The sequence below is a fragment of the Alligator mississippiensis genome, chromosome 3, assembly GCF_030867095.1.
Source record: "Alligator mississippiensis isolate rAllMis1 chromosome 3, rAllMis1, whole genome shotgun sequence".
Classification (NCBI taxonomy): Eukaryota; Metazoa; Chordata; order Crocodylia; family Alligatoridae; genus Alligator; species Alligator mississippiensis.
In genome coordinates this window covers 181,932,280-181,954,688 of record NC_081826.1, presented here as the reverse complement: position 1 = coordinate 181,954,688, position 22,409 = coordinate 181,932,280, and the positions used below count along the sequence as shown (strand labels likewise).

Genomic DNA, 22,409 nt, shown 5'->3' with positions numbered 1-22,409 from the left:
GAAAATGTGTATAGAAAGTGAATTATTATCAAATTCTAAAGTGGAAACAAACACAGAAAAATAATCAATTAAAAAAGTCTCCTAAACTGTCTCTTAGTTAGGCTTAGCCTTCAGTGTCGTGAGGTGGATCAACTGAGTTCCAGGTAGTTTATACTGCTTGTAGTTATATTGAATGACATCTTTAGAAGCAAAGATTTCTAAAAGCTCTTATGTACTCTGAGGAAAGCACAGTCCTCCTGGGGCTGCCTCATCTCCTTAACACAAGATCAGAAGTTTAAATTTCCCAAACTAATGAACAATATATCACAAAATTAGAATATAGCATTGTTTCAATTAAATATCATAAACTCTTAAGCCAGGAAAGCTGCTGACTCCAAGGGGCACGCCTTTATTTTTATGAGAAATTCTGAATATTCTCACTCCTTGTATATACAGAATGTCAGCACCAATTAAAATCTGATCATTAGCAATGGTCTAACCTGGAAAAAGACAAAAGCTAGGACTGTGTGCCTCTTATTTTTTTCTTTGTTGGCAGTAAAGTCCTTTCTAATGTTTCCCAGCAGTTTAGCTGCCTCTTATTCCCTACAAGTGTACATTCTTATCAGTCTGGTTTTACATTTCACTGAGCAGCCGAAAGCAATGTTAGGAAACTGTTAAATGTTTTTCATTTCCTATAATAACAAAAGACAGAGCTACTCTGGCCCAGGATGCATAAGTCTGTGCCTAACTGTAAGCATCGAAGTAATCCCTGTGGAGACAATGGGACTACTCATGTGCTTAAAGTCAAACATGCACTTCCAAGGTCTCTCCACATGGAAAGACTGAGAAGACATTTTACTGTTTTCTAACTCTTTAATTGCAATCCTAGAGATTTTAAATTTTGCTCTAAAATTATAGACATGTATCTGTCTATTTCAATAAAACAAAACTAGGATGAAACAGATTAAGAATCAGGAGCCCTGTAATCTTGTAAAATGGAGCAAACACTGCTTCTCCTTATTACATGTATTGGTCAATAAACCTCCCACTCCTTGGCTTTGGGTTCATCTTCATCTACTGCAGGAGTTAAAATCAGTAACCAGACACTTAAGACTTCACTCCTGTTCAACAACCTGATGATGTATAATGCCTCTCCCCAAAACTCCCTACCTCGGACTGTTTACTTCTGTGAAGATGTTTGGACTGAAAATTAACTGAAATGAAGGGTGCCATGGCATCTGGCCTGCAGACCTCCCTACAGGTCAGGAAATTTAGCAGCAGGGGAGCAGTACCAATTAATACTGCCACCCCCCTTCACCTCCTCCTGTGAAATTCCCAAGCCCCATGCTGCCAGATTGGGATCAGGTTACATGCCCCACCTTGCACAGCCAGGAGAAGGCTGGGCCATGCTTCTTTCCTTCTCCACCCCTTGTAGGGCTGGGTTGGACCCAGCTATGCCCTTTCCCCATGTGTGGCTAGCCTGGAGCTTGGCTGCTCCCCTCACCTCTCTGCAGCAGGATTGGGCCCCATCATGCCCACCCTGCATGCTGGATTCGGCCCACCCATTGGATTCAGCCCACAGACAGACTGGGCACTGCCCATCTGGCCTGAGGGTCAAAAAGATTGAAGACCACTGAATTTAATAAATCAACAGCCAGCCCCAAGGAAACGCTCTGCACATAATGCTAGGCAGACATTCACGATTGCCTGAAGTTCTGCTTCTGAGTGAGCACACACTACAGACTCATCAGCGTACTGGAGCTCAGTGATTGAGGTCGGGGTAGTGTTGGTTTTGGCTTGGCATCAGCTGAGGTTAAATAGCTTACCATCCATTTGGTAGTTTAGTTCCACTTTGGCTGGAAGCCTGTTGGTGTTCAGATGTAACATCATGGCAAGAAATATTAAGAAGAGTGTTGAAGCAATGCAGCAGCCTTGCTTAACTCCCATTTTAACCTCAAAGGGATCTGTAATAGATCCATTGCTGAGAGCCACCTCACTCATGCCATCATGGAGCAGGCAAAGAATGCTGACAAATTTCAGTGGGTATCCGTTCTTCAGAAGTCTCCTCCTAAGACACTTCCTGGCTGACTGAGTCAAAAGCTTTCATGAGTTCAAAGAAGGCCAACTAGAGAGGCTTGTGTTGTTCCTGGAGCTGGAGACCTGTGAAGATCATGTCAGTTGTGCCTCTTGATGCCCTAAACCCACACAGATTCTGGCAGGAGCTCTTCAGCAGGTGGAAGGAGACAGATCAGGAGGGTTATCACAATAATCTTTCCTGTGGTAGACAGCAAGATGATCCCTCTGTAATTTTTAGTCAGATTTCTCGCCTTTCTTGAAGATTGTTACAGTCATGGCCTCCCTGAGGTCCCCTGGGATTTCCTTATCATTCCAGATCCTTAAGATGAGGGCATGGAACTGTGATGTGAGCTCCTCTCCTCCCTACTTAAAGATTTTTGTGGGGTTCTACCCCAAAATCCTTGTCATTCTTTATCTGCTTGATAGCTTTCTTCATCTCATCAAGGGTTGGAAGATATCTCTGACTGGGTGTTCCAGGATGAAGTTGAGAACACTCGCATCAACAACAGAATCTCAACTGAGAAGGTCTTCAAAATGCTCCTCCCAGTGGGCATCAATGGCTCCCCTTTACTTAATCAGTCTCCTCCATCCATATGTCTTAAGGGGGCTGGTCCCTGATTGCTTGGGCCATAGATGGCTTTGGTGGCACTAAAGAAACTGTGCATATTGTGGATGTCAGCAAGTTGTTGAATCTCCTTAGCCTTGTCTTCCCACCATTTGTTCTTCATTTTGCAGGTCTTCCTTTGGACCTCTGGCTTGGCTTCTTGGAGATTCAATTTCTTTTGTTTGGAGTTGGTGTCATTTTGCCAGGGAACAAGGCCTTGCATTTGCAATTGATTAATTCTTGGATCTCCCAGTCATTCTCATTAAGCCAGTCTTGTTGTTTCCTGGTAGAGAATCCAAGTGTCTCTTTACAGGTGCTGATGACACTGGCTGCGAGGGCACTCCAAATGCTGCTGACATTCTCCCATTATTGCTGAATGGAATTCATCAGTTTTTGTTGAGGCTATCAACAGGGGTTGGGGGGGATTGCAGGTTGGGGATGAGGGGCTCCAGCATGGTCTGTGGGGGTGGTATTGTGGGTCAGTTTTTGTTTATGCGCTGGTGGAAGAGGTTTCACTTGCTTGGGTCCTTCAGTTTTGATCTTCTGTCAGCGTTTCTTCTTCTGCAGCCATTGTTTGGGAGTCAGTCTGAGTGATATAACCGAGCAGATGAGTCAATCATCATATCCAAGCATAGTTTAGGTGATGCAGACATCTTTGCAATCCTGGGCATGAACGATGACAGTCAACCCGATGCCAATGCTTAGATCATGGGTGTTGCCATGACGTCTTGTGTCTGTTTTTTTCTGTTGGAACAGTGCTGGTGATGGTGAATCACTGTTCCACACATTTGGTTAAGAGGAGGATGTCATTGGAGTTGACCTTTGCTACTTCTTCCTTGCTGATGGTTCCATTCCAGAGGTTAGAGTCCTTTCCAACTCTGATATTGAAATCACTAAGAAGAATAAGTCTGTATCCCCCTGGAATATCAGAAATGATTTGGTCAAGGTTGGCATAGAATTCCTCCTTGTTTTCACTGGCAGCATTGACTCAGGGCATACATACAGATGACAGTGGTATATTGGCTCCCCATATATGCACCCCCATATAGGTAAGCTTGCATATATATAGGTGTTATTCTTCATCTCTTCCTTTTTCCTGCATCATATCATTACAGCAGAATTCAGCACCACATAACTGTGAGACATACTATTAACAGCCATCCACTTGATAAATTGTTCTTCCTAATCTTGTCTCCTTTAAACACTACGTGCTGCTACACAGTCTATAGCAGTGGTTTTCAAACTTTTTAGAGCCAAGGCACACCTTGTTACAATCAAGGCATCTCTTGGAAGATGCCAGCTCTTAGCTTTCACTTGTTTTTCCTTAAAGAAAAATACTAGAGCAATTCCTCAGTTGCAAAGAACTCAGAAAGACCACAACAGGTCAGAATATTTTGACACTAAGGATTCCTATTTCAAATTGCTGGGTTTATCTTGTGAATCATGTGTAGCTGTTTGTATATCTAGCAGTATTAATATTGTGAACACCCTTAAAAGGAATCTCATGGCACCCCAGAATGTTGCAACAGCCTGGTTGAGAATCACTGGTTTGTCCGTGGACTTCTACTTAGTGGAGTAACAGAGTAGCTAGTGTGTAAGTAAACTCTTCTCCTTGACTGGATCAAATCAGACTGCTCATCTGCATGTCATATGCATGTTATATTCAGCTAACCTCTCATGAAGATACTTCTGAAGAGGTCCATTGTTTCATGGAAAGTGAAAAATTTGGTTAGTTCACTAGAAAAAATGGTTTATGTTAAAGCCCTGGCTGGAATAATCTAGTTGGGGATGGTCTTGCTTTGAACAGGGGGTTGGACTAGATGACTCCCTGAAATCCCTTCCAACCCTAATTTTCTATGATTTTATGATTTTATGTTGCTGCTTAAAGTTTTTAATTAATACACAGTATAGTTGAAATGAGGTAAGGGTAGGAATGACAAGGGCCTGTCTAAATGGGAAAGCTACTGTGGAAAAAGTTAGGGCAGGGAAGCTACTGTGGAATAAGTTACCTCCTAACCCATGGAGCTGTGGCACCTGGATCACCAGGCTCCCCATGGGTCAAAAAATTTAGCAGTAAGGGGTGATGGAAGTGTTAATTGCTGCTCTCCTGCTGCCAAATTTCTGGATCTCTGGGGAGCCCGGTGTGCTAGATTGGATGTTCAGGGCTGAGACAGTGTAGGGTATGCTCCAGATGCTGACTCCATGAGGGATCTAGTTTGTGGACCAGTTCCATGCCACTCATCTGGCCCACAGGGCTAAAAGGTGGAGCACTACTGAGTTAGGGTATGAATTTGAAGTGCAATGGCTAGACCCCCTGTGGCAACTTAGAGTGCCTTTTGTGATTTATTCATTTCCAAGTATACTGAAAAAGACACTGATAATGACATGTAAAACTAGTGTGGAATAGGTATAGTGCAATAGCTATATTCAGGGCTGTTTCCCCTTGTAGACAAGCCCAAAGTCAAATTTCCATAATGGCACAGAAAATTACGTTATAGAATTCCTCTGCCTTTTTTTAAACCTTAATTCCCAATAGTGCTGAAACAATTGTGTCTCTCTTTTCTAAGAATAATTTTAATCATACCCACCATTGAATCACTCTAATTCAATGTCATTAGAAGGCCACTAGAATGTAAAAAAATGTTTGAAATCTTTAAAAGAAAATACATTTTACATATGTGGACTTAACTTTGGGAAAATTAAAATCAAACATGATGGCCATAAATGTGAAGGGTCTTGTATTCAAGGTAAAATCCAAACAGATATATAATGAAGATTTATGAATGGCCAAAAAAGAGCCAGTTAAATTTATTCATTAAGCCATTAACTGAATAGACTAAAACCACTGCCACACTTCCAGCTTTCTTGTGCTGAAGCACATAAATACATCATCTTATTCAGAATCCCATTATATTATCTAACCAACAGTTGTTAATATATCCTTTGAAAGCTCTAGGATATCATAAATTATAAGAGGGCATGTAGGCAAAGAACTCAAGTTATTGATCAAGAGTTATATATATATATTCTAGTGAACTGCCCATCAAGAATGATGCGGGGGATGGGGACCCGGGGGGGGGGGGGGGGGAAGTTTGCTAACCCTGACCCTAACCCCCCACACTGCTCCGTCCCCCCTGACCGCACTGTCATGATGGTGCTCTGCCATACTGCCACTGCCACCTCCTGTCCATAACTCTCCTGGAGCACTCTGCTTCCCTCCACTGGGTTCAGCTTCCAGCAGCTCGCAGCCTGGTGGGGGGAAGCAGAGCACAGAGCTGGGGCTGCACTCCACCTCCCTTCACCGGACTCAGCTCTCAGCACTGGTCCCCCGCCTGTGCCCCACCTGCCTCCACTGGGCTCAGCTCCCAGCAGCTTGTAGCCCCATGGAACTCAGCCCGGCAGCAGGAGACAGAGCACAGCGCCAGCTCTGCCCACCTCTTGCCACCGGGCTGAGCTCCATGTGGCTGGTGGAGCCGATCAAAGCACAACCTGGTGGCAGAAGGCAAACAGAGCCAGCGCTGTGCTCTGATTGGTTTCGCCAGTGCCACAGAGTGCAGCCCAGTGGCAGGAGGTGGGGAGAGCCAGGGCTGTGCTCCCCACCAGGCTGAGCCACATGGGGCTGCGGAGCTGCTCGGAGCACAACCCTGGCTCTCCCCTGCCTCCCACCACCTGCCTGCTGCTTCAAAACTTGAAATGTTTCAAAACTTTCAAAACATTTCGACTGGCCTCATTTTGTTTCGAGGCTGTTTCAAAGCCCTTCAATTCATTTTGTTTTGATTTCGCTGTTTCGAGCTTGAAATGAGTCGAAAGAGCGTCAAAACGAAACAGCCGGCAAAGCTTCGCACAGCCCTAGTGGCTGTCCCACAGAACTAACAGAATCTAACAGGTCACAATGAAATCAGAGTCTGGGCAGTATGACTGAGGAAGGATGAAGTGAACTTGAGTTCACAAAAGCTTGTCCTTTTTATAGGTATCTTATTTTGTTAGTTTATAAAGGTGTATATCTACCCTGCCTTCTGGGGTATGATTTTTTTGTGCTGACAAAACTTTGTAGTTTAAAAATGGCCAGAGAAGCAATTAAAAATGGATATTGTTTAAAAACTTTGTTGATCCATGTAGATGCTCCATGTGTGCCTGCGAAAGAGAATAGCCAGATGCCTTTCCTTTAAATAAGTGTTTCAATAGTCTAAATCACCTTCAGAGCATTCAGTCAGAATCAAACAATCTCTCTTATGGGCTCCTAGGGACTGTCCCTCTCAGGATATAAGCACAGGTGAACATCTTGTACAGAATAACTGTTATTTTATTTCTGATTTTCTTGCCCTGAGTCAAGAACCAAAAGCAGAAGACTAAGTCAGAATTCAGAACCTTTTGCCCATTTTTCCTAGGGACTGTGTGAATGATCAGCTTGGATTTTTACAACAGGGACAGTATGTGAGATAGAGATGGACTTCTTCCCTTTGAATTCTGTGACAGCGCCGGTCCCCCGTCTCAGTCTGTTATGGGCTAGCTTTAACCAAGAGTGCCTGCAGGCACTGCTCTTACATCACTGCACACATATGTTCATTCCATATGCTCCTGCAATTGGCTTCTATTTGCTTGCTGCAGTTCTGCTTCTTTCTGTGGCTAAGTCTTTAAGAACTGTAACCTTGTTTTTTCAATCCCTGATTTAGCAAGTGATCCTGTTCTGCTGTATAAGAACATTAATCTGAAAGCCAAAGTAAGAGCTCTGAGGTGATTCACATTCATAGTAAGGTCAGTGCTTGAACAGGGCTGAATACCCAGCAGGACACTAGTACTGATTTAGCATTTGCCTATACTGTAGTCCCAATGACATCTTTGCCTTCACTCTGCGATTGCTTTTAATTCCTCTCTGTTCCCTTTTTGGCCACATCCTCCACAACACAGCTGTGCTAGAGGCTGATTCTTCCTTGCAATAGCTATAAAAAGAGGGCACATAGCTTCACAAATTCTGTCCCATCATAACTGTCCACATGGAATTACCCAATAACCCATTCTGAGGCCAAACTCACTCAAGTAAGTAAAACATATTGTGATTCTTAGATGGAAGATGCTAAATAAGAGCAAAGAGACTTTGTAACTTTTCCAAAATAAACCTCCCCCCCCTCCCCCCCCCCCCAATCAGTGCTAAAACTCCCTTTAAGGGTCCTTCTTAAATCCATGCTGGCATGTAAATTGAAGTGCTAAGAGTAACAGGGGTATAGGTTGTAGCTGTGTTGGTCTAAGTACATAGGCAGACATGGTTCTTCAGGTAAATCTGATATCTTTTATTAGACCAACTCAAATAGTTGAAAATGCTTTTTTTAGCAAGCTTTTGGGTATTAAAGGCGAGGGGTATTTATACCTGAAGTGCTAAGAGTAAGATTTTTTCTGTAATTTGAGGTGACCTGGTTGATCCAGTTCTCAGATATGGGGGTCTGAAACGGTAAACATTAGCTTTTTACACCCATCAAAGTTCAAGAAGAGCTGCTATTAAATTATAGTAGTTACTACAATGTTCTAGGCAGCTCCCAAACTCCCAAGAAGGGATGTTCCCTGCTCTGAACAGCTCACAGTCTAAGAACAGACAGACAAGGAATGAGAAGTGACAGGAGGAGAAACAATGACTCTATACACAAAACAAGTTAATTGATGGTACCTAGCAAGGCAGAAAACAGACTTTAGGTGGAACTTAAATGTCGACGGGGAGCTCTGACTCTGCCTAGGGGGCCATATAGAAGGAGGCATTAAAAGACTGGCTGAGAAGCTGACAAATGGATAACTATGAGGGAGTGGAAGTGAGTAACTGGAAACTTCAAATGATGCTTTCTGAGAAGTTCCTTCTGAGTTCAAGAGCTTTTGGCTGTTCTTATAGACTGCTGGTACTTATTAGGAAGCTTTTGCATTGATGAACTACAAGTATCACAGCATCAGCTGTTCCTTTAAAATGCTGCAGAGTTTTAAGATTCTTCAGAAGAAAACTGCATGCTAAGGTAATGCCATCATGATTGTTTTAACAGACTAAGCAATTTTGTCAAGTAATGCGGGCCCTGCAAAGAACCTAAACTGCAGGAACCAATACACAGTTATGTACAGGTGCAACAATGTTGGTTAGGGAAGGTGATTTTTCTAACCAGAATAGTTATCCCATTGAAGCCCTTAGATTGGACAGTGTTTTACTAGTATTAATGCTCTCAACTTGCATAGCTTATTCAACTTCCCTTATATAAATACTGGGACAAAATACCAGTCTACTGTATCTACAGTTAGGAAGGTATATAGGGTCCAGTGTTGTTGCATCTCTTTAACTATACCAGACTAGTTAAAAAGTACAACTTTTGTGAGTAAGCAAGGTTGGACTATTTGGTTCAACAATATTAATAAGTTATAATGGGAAGACATTTTGATGTAGATTTAGAAAGCAAGACCCATCATATGCTAATCAACACAAATTTAACAAAGATCCAAATTTCCAGCTTCTGCTCAAATTTTACTTTAAGGCTTTAAAATTTAAACATTCCTTAAGGTATTTTCCCTCCCCCAAATACATCTCTTTTGTTCTATATTTTACTCTGTTCCAGATGAACAAAGTTTTAAATCCGGGGGTTCTTTCTGCAAATTATTTAAGCAGTTTTTAGTAGACAAAATTAGCAAACTCAGGGTACTTTATTGCAGATCAACAGAAATCCAAACATCATGCTGTAATAGCACACTCTTTTGAAGGATCTGTGCCATGCTTAAAAGCTACCATGTAAAAGCTTTGCTAGAAACATGCAGACCATACACTGAAAAAGGGTATCAGAAATATCAAAATAGTTATCATAAGCAACAAATATCAGAGTGCTTGAAAACTGAAGCACTGCACATGTTACAGATTATATAATAAGGTTCAGTTTTCCTACCAGATACACCTGTGCAACTCCCAAGGAAGCATGCAGTAGAGAACTGAAGGAAGATTTTAGCCCCAAATGTCTTAAATCCCCATGCACAACCCAGTAAAAGAATTAGAGAGAGTATCTCAAAATAACCAATGTGTATGTAAAAGAGTTAGTGAGAAATGTTCCTCCATAAGCTTACTTATTAAGGCTTAAAATACTCCAGAAATCGTTATGCATTCTGATCCCAATTAATATTATGTAAATCAGGACTGACTCTTTCAATTTCAGTGGATTTGCACTGGTGTAAAATGCTGCAAGTAAGATTAGAAACAGACCCAGAAACTCTGTGGCAGTACATAATATCCCTTTAAAAAACTTTAATCACTAAGGGCCGTAAGCCAACTCCCACTGAAATCAGTGGGGGTCTTTCCATTGGCTTCAATGAGAGTTGGATCAGGTCATAAGAGCTGCTCTGTGTGTGACAAAATCTTTGGATGCCTGGGAGTTTTCTTTTAACAATTCAATTTAAAATTACCCTTTCTTTTTTAAAAGTGGGAGGTAGAGAGTGAGGGGGGTAGCTAGTGTGGGTTGGAAGTTTGTTGGGCTTATTTTAAAGAATAATATTAAGAAAGACTTACATATAATAGAAAAAAACTTGGACTAAAAACAAGGGAATTTAAAAAGCCAAAAAACAGTCCTAAATGCCCTCTAAGAAAGAAACTGATAATTATTGCACCAGTTAAAAGTTAGCCAGAAGCAAGGGACTGTGAACTGCCAAATTATATAGCTGTCACCTTATAACCAACAATTAACACAAGCACCCCTCTGACCATTTGTTGTTTAGTGTTCTAGTCCCATACAACACAAACAAAGATTACAGGTCACATCAAAACCAGATATTAAGCTTATTTATTTCCGTGAATTTTGTGATTCTAAAGAGCAATACCCCTCTTTTTTTCTCTTTTTAAAGCCTCTGTTCCATGAGTGTAACCCCTGCATGTTATTTGGCATAACTATTGCTAAGAAAGAAGTATTTCATTGCATGATGCTTTAATCATTCTTCAACAGCAGTCTTCATCTCAATCAGGAAAAACAGCTCTAACACATAAAACTGCATTGGCCATATCTGGGCTCACTTGTATCCCTCCACTGCCTTTCTGATCTAGCATCACAGAATCCAGAGATGGACAGGATCCTATTCACTGCCTTCCCAACTACCTCTCTTTTTCAGGGCATTTATTGCATATAGTCACTTTTTGGTCTCAGTGGCACTTTTTTGTCTAAATGAGATGCTGACTGCAGTAGCCAAATAAGACTGCACAGTAGCGCATCACACCACCAACAATGCTAATACATTACTGTGCAGTATTATTCCGCTACTGCACAGTATCATCACTTCAAAGGCATGCGTTTGTGCTACAGCTTAGTAACTCCAGTTACATGATTACATAAGTACTAAACACATGCACAGTAACCACTGTGCAGTAGTGTCTCATGTAGATGCACCCACTCTTGGAATTTAAGAGACTACAAGGCTACAGTAAATACCTTTCCCTTTTAGCTCACAGACCCAGTATAATCAAAGTTAATAATAAAAATAGGCAGCACCAAAAACCACTTATTTACAAATGCTAATTCTGCAAATTTTATCATCTTCAACATAATGCAGCAACTGTTAACTACTCAGAAACCTGGGCTGCCAACTTTCCATAAATTTGTGGATAGTCAATAAAAAACAAGCCTAACAAGTCCTGGCCATAAAGTCCATAAAAACAGAGCTATCCATAAAAAAACAAGAAGACCTGAGCTTGATGGATGCTCCTTGTACTGGTACTGGAGGCAAGCCTTGATGTATAGACAGCTCATAGAAGCACCACCTGGTATCTGAATGGGATAAGAGCACCCCACACAGTTCATTCTCTCAGGGCTTTGTGGCCCCAGCATGTGCTCCTGCTGTGGTGGTCAAATTTAGGCAGACAGTTCTCCTTGTTTGGGAGTCCATGCCCAGAAAAAGGGACCAGGGCAAGTGAGAGTAGGATTGGGGGATGCAGCATGATAGCAGGTATCATTGGGGGTATCAGGATGTGGAGATGAGTAGGAGACCCTTATGATGAAGCCAGCACAGTGTAAAACCATTGCTGTAGTCGAACAGGATCACCAATCCAAGAAAATTTTGTTTACTGGCAATCTGCAAACTTTACTGACAGCCAAACTTTTTTAATATTGTTGGTGTTAAACCTTTAAAGCTGAATCCATCCCTTGTTTACATTTACGTTATGTAAAACATATGTCAGTAAAAAGTTTTCAGATTGTCAATAAAAATCTGTCTTTGTTTGACAACCCTGTCAGCAATAGTTCAACAAGTTTAGAAGACTAATTACTGTTTGACTAGGAAAAGGAATGCTTCTCAGGACACTGAGGTGATACACAAAGAGCCACAGTGTGTTAAAGTTCTGCCAGAACAGCAACCAAACAGGGATGGGGAAGATTTTAGTTTAACATCATATTTAAAGAAGAACCCAGACCTGAACATTATTGCACTGTTGAACTCTAACCCATACATAACTGTACCAGGGGTTCTAGACCTACCAAGAGAGGAGAACTGTCCCATGAGGTGGATGTATGGATAAAAGAGAGCAGAACAATACAGAAAACAACTGAGAGACTGAGAAAAGGGAAGAGAATGTTAGAAAAGGGTAAGAGGAAAGGATCAAAAAATGTGAAATAAAGGCTATATTATTACAAGATGCCTCAATATCCCTTGTTGTAGCTTGGAAGTCCTTTCATTTCCAGCAACTAAGATTGCAAGAGTAGTGTTACATTCTTTCATCATAAAGAAGTGAAAAGAGCTTTTTAAAGACAGAAAAAAAAGTGGAGGAGGAGAAGAGAAAGAGATATTTTCTGTAAATAAGGAACCAGTACCTTTGTCATGTCTTGTCGTCATAGCCTGGCCCATTCAAAAACATTGAAATGAGGACAATCTGCAGTGTATCATTAAAACAACACTCTAGTTAAAGTAGCTCATAGTTCCTGATTGGATAGGGACAGACATTCAAACAGCCTGAGCCTGAATTGATTCAATCTTTGCAGGTGAGTCTAATCAGTTTGTAACCACACAGGCTAGGGACAGGCATTACACATAAACTGGTTTAAGTAACAGAACAGATGCTCAGTGCACATAAACCAGTTTGAAAATGGCTGAAACTGGTTTGAGATAAACCTGGTTGAATATAATATCAGACTTAACTGATTTGGGTCAAACCAGTTTATGCAATGTCTGTCCCAGACCCCTTGCTGGTTTAAGATAAATCAGACTCCCCCAGCATCCTGGTATACTCTCTGGGTTGGGTGGGGCTCTCTGCTCCACAGCAGGGCTGGTACCTCCTGTCTGCTCCCTGCCTGCAACTCCAGAGACTGCAGGCTGCTTCCCCCCTCCCTTCACCACTCCCCAATAAGCAGGAATTCCTCCCTTCCTTCTGCCTTGCTGAGGAAGTGTCTGTGTATTAGCTAGCAGACCACCTACTGGCTATGGTCCCTGCTGAATCAACAGGTAGAATCAATAGGCAGAATCAACAGATAGCTGGTAATGTCCCTCTGTTGTTTTCTTATTGTGGTGATAAACATTGAGTTAGGGGTGATAAACACTGTTATCAATTCCCTGCTGGGCTAATCAGAGCATCCTGATGGGGCCTGGCCATACCCCCGCCTCCCTCAGCTCAGTGCTGTGAAAGGAAGGGAGGGCTGCTCTAGCACCCGCCAGCTTCTAGCCTGAGCCACTGCAGGCATGTGCCTGCATTTCTGGAATGTCTGCCTGGTTACAAAACTGATTTAGCCTAGCCAGGTTAGAGTAAACTGCAAAGATTGAATCAATTCAAGCTCAGGTTTTTTGAATGTCTGTCCCTAGCCACAGACATCCCCTCTGCACTGAAGAAATACAGGCACATGCCTGCAGTGGCTCAGGCTAGAAGCTGGAGGGCAACAGGAGTCCTCCCTTCCCTTCATCAGTGCTGAACTGAAGGGAGGGTGTGGCCAGGACATGGCAGGATGCTCTAGTTAGGGAGGAGTCCCTCCTCCCCCCGACCAGCAAGAGAGCCAGCAGAGAGTTGAGTTTCATAGATTTCATAGACATTAGAGCTGGAAGGGACCTCACAAGATCATCAGGTTCAGCCCCTTGCCCAAAGGGCAGGAAGTCAGCTGGGGTCAGATGACCCCAGCGAGATAAGCATCCAAATGCAACTTGAAAGTGTCCAGAGTAGATGCTTGCGCCACTTCTGGGGGGCATCTATTCCAGATACTGGAAACTCTGACAGTAAAGAAGTTTTTCCTTACGTCCAGTATACAGCAAAAGCTCTGTTACCCGGACAGGGAGGGGCCCCCCACGCAGGCTTTGCCCCGGGGCCATGGTCCACAAGGAAGCATCACAGTAGGCTCACGGCGGTGAAACTGGAAGTTGGACTTCTGATTTCACATTTGCTGTTTCCCTCAGAAGAGTGACAGATGCACTGGAGCTTTCCGGTTGGTGATGTGCTGGATAACAAGGCTTTTGCTGTATATCCCCGAGTTACAGAGCAGGGAGTTACACAGGAAGTTGTTAGTATTTATCAGCCCATCAAACAAAACACAATTCTCTCTCATTAGTTCAAGCTCTTCTTAAAAAACTTTTTCCAAGGAAGGAATGGAGGGACATTATCAGCTACCTGTTGATTAGCTCCAAAGGGCCCTAAGCTGACACTGTCCTGTCTGTATTTGTCCTGTCTCCCATAGCACAGACTGTAGCTAGCATGTAGTATACTAGCTAATGCTGAGAGGTGTCTGTGTAAGGCAGAGGGGAGAGGGAAATCCCTGCTTAAGCAGAGAGCGGTGGTGAGGGGGGGAAGAGGAAGCCAGGCAGATGCTGCTGTACCTGCAATCTCTACTGGAGCTCCAGCCAGGGAACAGAGGGGTGAGACCAGCTGGACTGGGCTGGAGCAGAGAGCAGAGCCCCACCCAGGGGTGGGATGCTGGGGGACTCTGGTTTAACTTAAACCAGCAAGGGGTCTGGGACAGACATTGAATAAACTGGTTTGAGCCAAATCAGTTAAGTCTAATACTACATTTAACCATGTTTATCTCAAACCAGTTTCGACCATTTTCAAACTAGTTTATGTACACTGAATGTCTGTTCTGTTATAGGTTTAAACCATTTTCTGATCACTTGAACCAGTTTATGTGTAATGTCTGTCCCTAGCAATTGAGACTAATAAGTGAGCGCATCTATACAAGATGCCATAATGCACGGTGGCCTATTCTACTGCTCATTAGCATGTCATGGCAATGAGCCATGCTAACACAGTAACGCGCAGTAGAATGAATCTACTGCACATTAAGCATCACAAAAAAAATTCGCCTTTGCTACTGTACCTTAGTGTGGGCTAATGCGCCTTTATGTAGTACTTCATATCAGAGGTACTAAACTTAATGTGTAGTAGCAAAAGTGCTTTAATGAACAGGTAGACATGCCCAGTGAGAGTTACCCACTGCCACTTCCCCGCAAAACACTGTCTGCCAGAAAGTTCCTCTCAGTACACTGTTTTCTGCTGGATGTATCTGTTTATACTGTTAAAGGGGCTTTAAATCATAAAGATGGTCCATACTTTAAAGATATATTTAATATATTCAAATTGGAGAGACCAATAATTAAATTCACATAATGTTTTATGTTTAAAAACATGTGGGTCCCTACAGTTGAGTTTAGAAACTAACAATTAATTGAACTGTGTGAATACAGTGATTATTTTCCTAAAGGAGAGCAATGAACAGGTGTTTGTCCTTTTCTCATTTGACCCCAGAGAAACAGGTCTCCCAGAATAATCTGTGAATATAAGGATGAATCAGTTTTGCTCAGTTTTCTACTTATTTAATTTCCCTGGATGTTTGTTTTCCCCCCAGAATTATGCCACAAGCAGAACGTGACACTTTCTGAACACTTACATTTCCATAGTACAACTATTCAATAGGAAGACAGGGTCCATTACTATGAATATAATGTACAAGTAGCTAAGAAAAATGATTAGCTATTTCTCCCTAACAGCTGTTTGAAGCAGTCTATAAAATGTTCAGCTTCCAATAGTATTCATCTTATGCCATTGGAAAAATGATACTTTCTACATTATCCTCCTTCCCTCCTTTTTAATCTCTTTGGAATTATGCAATGACAGAATTTTTCTTCACTGAGATAGGACTGTAAACGTCTAGTGTCTGGTTATTTGTTGGGAGAAGCAGATCAGTATTTTAAAAATAAAGGGTTATTCCAAACGTTTGCCCATTTCCTGAATGCCAATCAAAACCTTTAGGCTAGAAAATTCTCAAGTTAAAATAGTCTTTCTACCATGCTCTCTCTTACCAATTATATAAAATGTTATGTCCTTTTGTTGGAGGTTAAAGTGTAAACTGGAGGTGGAACTACATGTTACCTTTCCCACATCTTAAAATGGAGTATCTGCATGTTAAGGCAGGGAAAGATGAGTTAAGTGGGCTCTGAGCATCTCAGAGATAATCCTTTTTGGATGAGGATTATCTCAGACTCGTTTTAGGCAGCTCATATTGCAGTAATGTTAAACTGCTATATGGGGCCACTACAAGTTGGGAGTGGTCCTCTAGAATACAGGATACACTGCTCCCAACCCCCTATCTGTGGATGATAGATCCTTCAGATCTATCATCTACATTAGTGCCCTGGAGTGACAGCCATGGAGAACCAGCACCTAGGGGGATTTCCAAAGAAGATAAGAATGCCCTCATTTTCCCTTTGTGCTCAGAGGCACATTTCCTTCCACTTCCCTCCCCTTTCCCTCCCATTCTTGGCTCACTACCATCTTCCCCAGGGCTCACTTCCTGCCTCCTCCTTGGCTGCCAGCTCCCTGTTCACCTGCTGCTGCCAGCGCTATCTCAGAGGTGAGGGAAATTCCTGTCCTAATTGAAGGGTTATGCAGGGATTGAGCTCAGCTTGGATAGTAGCAGCAGTGTGTGGGTGGGTTCCCCCTCTCTGCCTGCCCCCAAGATGTTTCCCACTAGGCCAGGAGCAGGCAGGGAGGGGGAAGTTGCCCACCTGCTGCTGCCACTTCTACTCTCCAGGCTGAGCCCAGCTGCTGCACAGCCTCTGGAGTGAAACAGGAGCTTCCATCACCCCTGGTATAGCACTGACAACTGCAGGTGAACAGGGAACTGGGGAAGAAAGCTGGGGGAAAGCAAGGATGAGCCCCAGGGGAGGGCAGGGAATGATCCCCAGGGTCCAGGGGAGATGGGGGATGGAGATGCAAGCCACAAGGGCCAAGGGTGAAACAAGGGAAGCCACTGGAGAGCTGGTGAGCAGCTCTTAGCCATGCCCCTGCTCACCAGTCCTCTAGCAGCAAGTCTGAGCTGTACAAGTCAGAGAGGGTATTAACCCTTACCATGCAACTGCTCAGATAACATTCTAACTCCAATGCCACTTAGTTTTAGCATGTCCTAATCCCAATGTGTAACAACTTCCCTGATTTAACAGAGGGTAGGAAATCCATTTTACTCTCCTTTGGATCACATAACCATGCTGGGCCCCTCCACTGGGCCTAGTACTATCATGCTTTCCAGTTTCTAGGTATTCTGGGTCTTCCTCACAATATGCTTCTAAAGACCTGGATTATGTAAGAAGGACTGACAAGTCTTATGAGAAAAGAGAGAAGGATTCAAAGTGCCATTAAAGTTTAACATCAATGAGATCAGGTAGACTAGGAGGACAACTAGGTCCTGACAGAGAAACCAGAAGATGGACCAGGCAGATGACCTCTCCAGAAGTAAGACAGCACTGGAGAGGAAAAAGGCCTTCTTGTGAAGAGAATAACTATCTTTGTATATGCCTGGAGAGTAGATGGGGAATGCGTTGTCATGTCAAGCCTACCCTGCTCCTCAGTCGGGAAGAAAAGTGGTACAGTAGACAGACTGATCGAGGCCTCTTTAACCTCAAGTTGTGATTAGATGAAAGAAGTCAGGCTTAGCTGATGGAGGAAAGCTTTGAAGCCTTTGGAAAAGAATTTGAATTCAACAGATAACTGGCAATGAATAAAAGATCAAACTAAAATGCTAGCAGGCAAACAGATTAGTCAGTGATCAGCTTGATTCTGTTATGACTGATATATAATTACTGAACAGAAAATGTTTTTCGTTCCAAATTGCTTGAACTTGGTGTCACTTTGTTACACTTTGTTCAGTAAGGAAATAAAGACACTCTACAGTAAAACAGCATCCAGTTTCTAATCAGCAACACCAAATTTTTGGCTTTTGAGCTACCTGTAGATTTCTATGGATTTGCAACTTAGATGCAGTTCTCATGATGTAAGCAGCTCTATCAGGCAGTGAGATTTGCTTAGTGGACCCAGAGTGTAGAAGTCATTGATCAAAGATTGGAAAAGGAGATGCCAATATGTTCCTCACAGGAAAGACTGGAAACCTGGAGAGGAGGCCATGATGAAACATGGATGATGATATTGCTTTGTCAAGTCATGATGCAATGTAATGCTCGTGTGGGGCAATGATACCTGCCATCTCACAGAAGTGAAATAGCATGTTGCTGACAACCCATCCCAGCAAAGTAAAAACCGTTTCCACAGGCCATCTGATCTGCCTTGGGGTTTTATACTGCCACCATCACCATAGTATGTGAGCACCTACTACTTAAAATCAGTGGCAACAGTGAAGGCCCTGGTGGGCTTCATGCAGGCTCTGGCTTTTATTCCTTTTCAGGATAAAAATTCCACTTGGGATAGGGTAAGCACTGCTGATGCATTAGATATTACGTTTTGGTTAAGTGGAAGGGAAAAGTGTTTTGTCATTCTTATGGTGGAAAACCTTTTCAAAGAGGAACGTTTTGCAGCCCTTTCTATATTTGGATAGACTCATTAAGAGTGATCAACATTTCTAAACTAAAGAATAACTTAGTTCTATTTTCCATGATACGGATCAGTGTTAAGTTTGGCTGCAAGTTACAAGTGATGCCTCCTGTACAAAGAGGTACTAGTTAGACTTTTGCACTGACGTAGTGTGTGACCTTCAGTCTTTCTACCTGTCGAGTGGGAATAAAAATATTCACTCTGTGTTTGAGTTGAGCAGTTTGAGAGTCTCTTGAGAGTCTCTTGTACCTAGCATAATTATGGATATTTGCACGTTCTAATTTAGGTATGTATTATTTTAAAGAAATATTTAAATGCATTTCATCAGAATTATTCCCAACCACTAAATGTGGTAATTTGGGACTAAAAATATATGCATGATTCTTTAACAAATTAAACTGATATATAGCTAAAGTGACATTAAATGTTTAAGGTTCTTGCACAGCACATCTCTATTGTCAGCTTAAGGTACTCATCTAACACCTCCAGACATCTGTAGGCTGCATTTATCTGGAACACAACTACAGCTTATCCTCACAGCCAGCTATTATAGCCCTTTGAAATGCTGCTACAAGGCATCACAATGATAGCAACCACAGACAAAATAAGACATTTCATTAGGGACTGTTTAACAACCTCCTGAATGCTGCCTATTCAGTTTTTTTTCACCTAGCTGCACAAAAGGCAGCTGAATCATTCACAGAAGCTCAGGTTGCAAATTGCAAAGGCCCGACTGCCATCAAGTTCTGCCACACAGACCACCTAGTTATAATAACCAATAATGTATACAGCAGTATACATGAGGGAAGGTTATCCTGAAAAATTAAGCTATTGCAGAATCACTGTAATTGAGATAAGGAGAGATAAGTGAATAACTCGGTTCACAATTTAACCTTTCTTTCTGCTCACAGGACGTACCCAGGATTGTATTTTCTTCTAATTTATACAACTAATATTTATTATCAGTTAATTATTTTTATTCTATGGATTCATTGTGACCATTCTAATGTATTGCTCAAATAATGGTCAGATCAACTGGTTCCTTTGCCTATGGAATAGTGTAAATGCTAAAATGTACTTGTCACAGACATATGTACAACTGCACTGGACTTCTTTAGTACTTGCAGAAAGTGAACTCAACAAATGAACAAATAAAATCAAGGCACATTCATTTAAATATTAACATGGCTTTTTTGTGTGCATTATTTGCCTGTTTTTGCATATGGAAAAAATAAACTGTAAAAATCTCAAAATTGGCATAGCATAGGATTGAGCTCCAAACCAATTCATAATCTAAATTGAAACAACACAGCACAGCTCCAGCATACATACATTCTATACACCCTAAATAGAGTATGTGTAAGTGTAGTAAAACTGCAGGGTTGGGGGTGGGGAGAGGTTAGAATATTCCCTACTTACATGTCATATTTAAATCATTGGTTTCTAAGTCACTTGAATCATAAGAGAAATGCTGACAAGACACTTAACTACAGGGCCCATGAGTGGGCGCTGTTTAACTAGGAGAGAAGAAAGAGGATTGTGCACTCCCTCACCACTGAAGCAACTGGTGTTGTATCTCTAATGTCTTTCAAGTGCCAGTTCTCCAGATGTACAAAATACATGTTGGCAATAGAGATGTATTTTGGCCAGTGTACTTATAACATCATGCAGCAAAAAATATCAGTTAATCTCTCAGTATCATAAATATCAACATTCCTTTTTAATAATCTCTCCAGGATGTCGAGTATAACTATCAGCAGGAGTTTAACTAACTAGAATATCTCAGTCTGACGCAGAATGTGATAGCAAATGACAGACCCGAAAAAGCTGACTTTCAGAGGCAAGTCCTCTGTACACACAGGAAAAACAGCAAAGCACTTTTTCAAAATGTTACAAATCAAAGCCTTTATGTTCAGTTATATAGGGAGAGTATATGAATACAAACAAAAATGTGAATATTCTCATAGAACTCTCTGGAAAAATAAAAAATATATACCCTTAATATCTACTTTAAAAATCCAGATTCTTCCAGCTAAATCAAAGTAATATCTCTGAAGGGCTTTATCTTGTATCTATATTAAATGTCTCTTTTTTAATGGTTTGTACCATATTCTCTCCTTCAGTGCGTTTCATTAAAAAGAAAATCTTAAAGAGTCTTACTAAACACTACCAAACCTTATGTTTTGAGGGGGAAGCAGAAAAATATAAAAGCATAAAGTTGTATGAGTTTACTTGTTGATGGAAGAAAGACAGCACAGTTTAGAAATCCACATCACCTAATAAAAAAGATCAGTTGTACATTAGGACAATATAAGTTATTTGGAATCTTTAACTTTTAAAATACTTGTGAACCCACTGGTAATACTGAGCGCCTCCTTTCATCTTAAATTAGAATGCTTTCATCCAGAATACTGTATCTACTGCCTATGTACCTTGTAACATCCAGTGAAGGTTTTAAATACTACTGCAGGCATATATTCTATAGCATTCAATTCATACAACATTATAGTCAATAGGAGAAGGAAGACACAGAGAATGTACTTACACAAGTAGGAATATTCCTTCAGGAGCTTGAAAACAAGAGGATACGGGCATAAGAGGGATAATAAGAGTCACTGACCCAGTAATCTCTGGTTTAAAGGGCTTGCAGAGAGACAAATCCAATGAGTGGGCGAGAGAAAGAGAGAGAGAGAGAGTGAGCAGAAATTCCAGTCTTTCTGGTCAGCTTGGTTTTAGCTTTCTTTGCACTAAAAATCCACATTAAAAACTCTTTGCCATAGTTATCTACAAGGCTGTTGCTGACTTGAAAACTTGCAGAGTACAAAAGCTTCAGGGCTCCCTATGATAAGGACATTCTAAAGATGCCTTCAAATATTTACATTGAGCAATGTTTCTCTGGCAATGAGCCCCAGATCTTCTCTTCCCCTTCTGCTAGTTGAGTCTACTGGGAATAAAAACTGAGCTCCTGTTAATCAGGTCTGCTCATTTTTCTCCTTAGTTCTGTTAAGACAATTTTTCCCCACTATCAGTGATGTGCTAAAGCTTTATAGCAAATGGCTCTGATAGAAATCTCCCCACCCTAGCCCCTTTCCTGCTACTTTATTCAAATACAGATAGAATTCATAGCCCCCCCTTAGAAGATAACCCATGGCTGGTGAAATTAAACTCAGGCAAATTAGCACTGTAATGTGTTTAGACTATTAGAAGGTAATTCATTCTACTGTTTAAAATACTGCAATGGATTAAGACTGGAATTCATATTTCAGACTGAATATTAAAAAACATATTCATTGTAATCTTTTATTGACATTTCAGTACAATAAAGGTCAACAGCAATTTTAGCCCTTTTTCCCATCTGAACCTACAGGAAGCAGTAGAAGAATATACTCAGTGGGCCAAATCTTGCAGCGTTGTAAGGAGCTCAGTGCTTCATGAACTGGGAGCTATGTTCCCTCAGCCTTTCATACCTGGACCTCCAGGCAAACTCCCACCACTGGGTCAGTCACTCAGAACTAAAGTTGTTATATGTAATGGTTCTTTGGTACTCCATGACAAGTGAGTTTGGTGATCTAACTCCCATTTTCAGAGGACATGGGGCCATAGTGCAAAGCTGCCAACATCAGTTAGCATTAATTAGCAACCTTATAAGTAGTTTCAGCAGAGGCCAAATATGCAAGGGTATGGAGTTTGACTTTTTCATTCCAGCCTGTAGGGAGTAGCTGTAAGCCAGATCTGGAATTCAATCAAAGAACAATATGAAAAGCTTATGTTGCCTCTGTTGTACCTGTATTAGTGACTCTGACTGACTGACTTCTCTATAATTCACAGAACACACACACTTGGATCAACTTTAGCCATATTATTAACTCCATAAACTACTGTAAGTTTGCCTCCATTTATACCAGAGCTGAATTTGGCCCCTACCTAAGAAGCATAATTGCACTTCTAATGCACACAAACACATGTAAG

General features: G+C 41.6%; 1 protein-coding gene across 10 annotated transcripts in view; it reads right to left on the bottom strand.

Moving 5' to 3' along the window:
- The window catches only part of FREM1 (FRAS1 related extracellular matrix 1), a 148,051-nt gene extending 126,610 nt beyond the window's left edge, over nt 1–21,441 (bottom strand). For 2 of the 10 annotated variants that reach the window (XM_059724710.1, XM_059724711.1), the window contains exon 1: nt 20,986–21,437. The gene's annotated coding sequence lies outside the window, so the exon portion shown is untranslated. Of the gene's footprint in view, nt 1–1,805; nt 3,578–20,985 lie in introns of all 10 variants that reach the window. The other 8 variants (XM_019483845.2, XR_009460956.1, XM_059724713.1 and 5 more) reach the window with 8 other exon arrangements.
- Nucleotides 21,442–22,409: the final 968 nt, after the last annotated feature.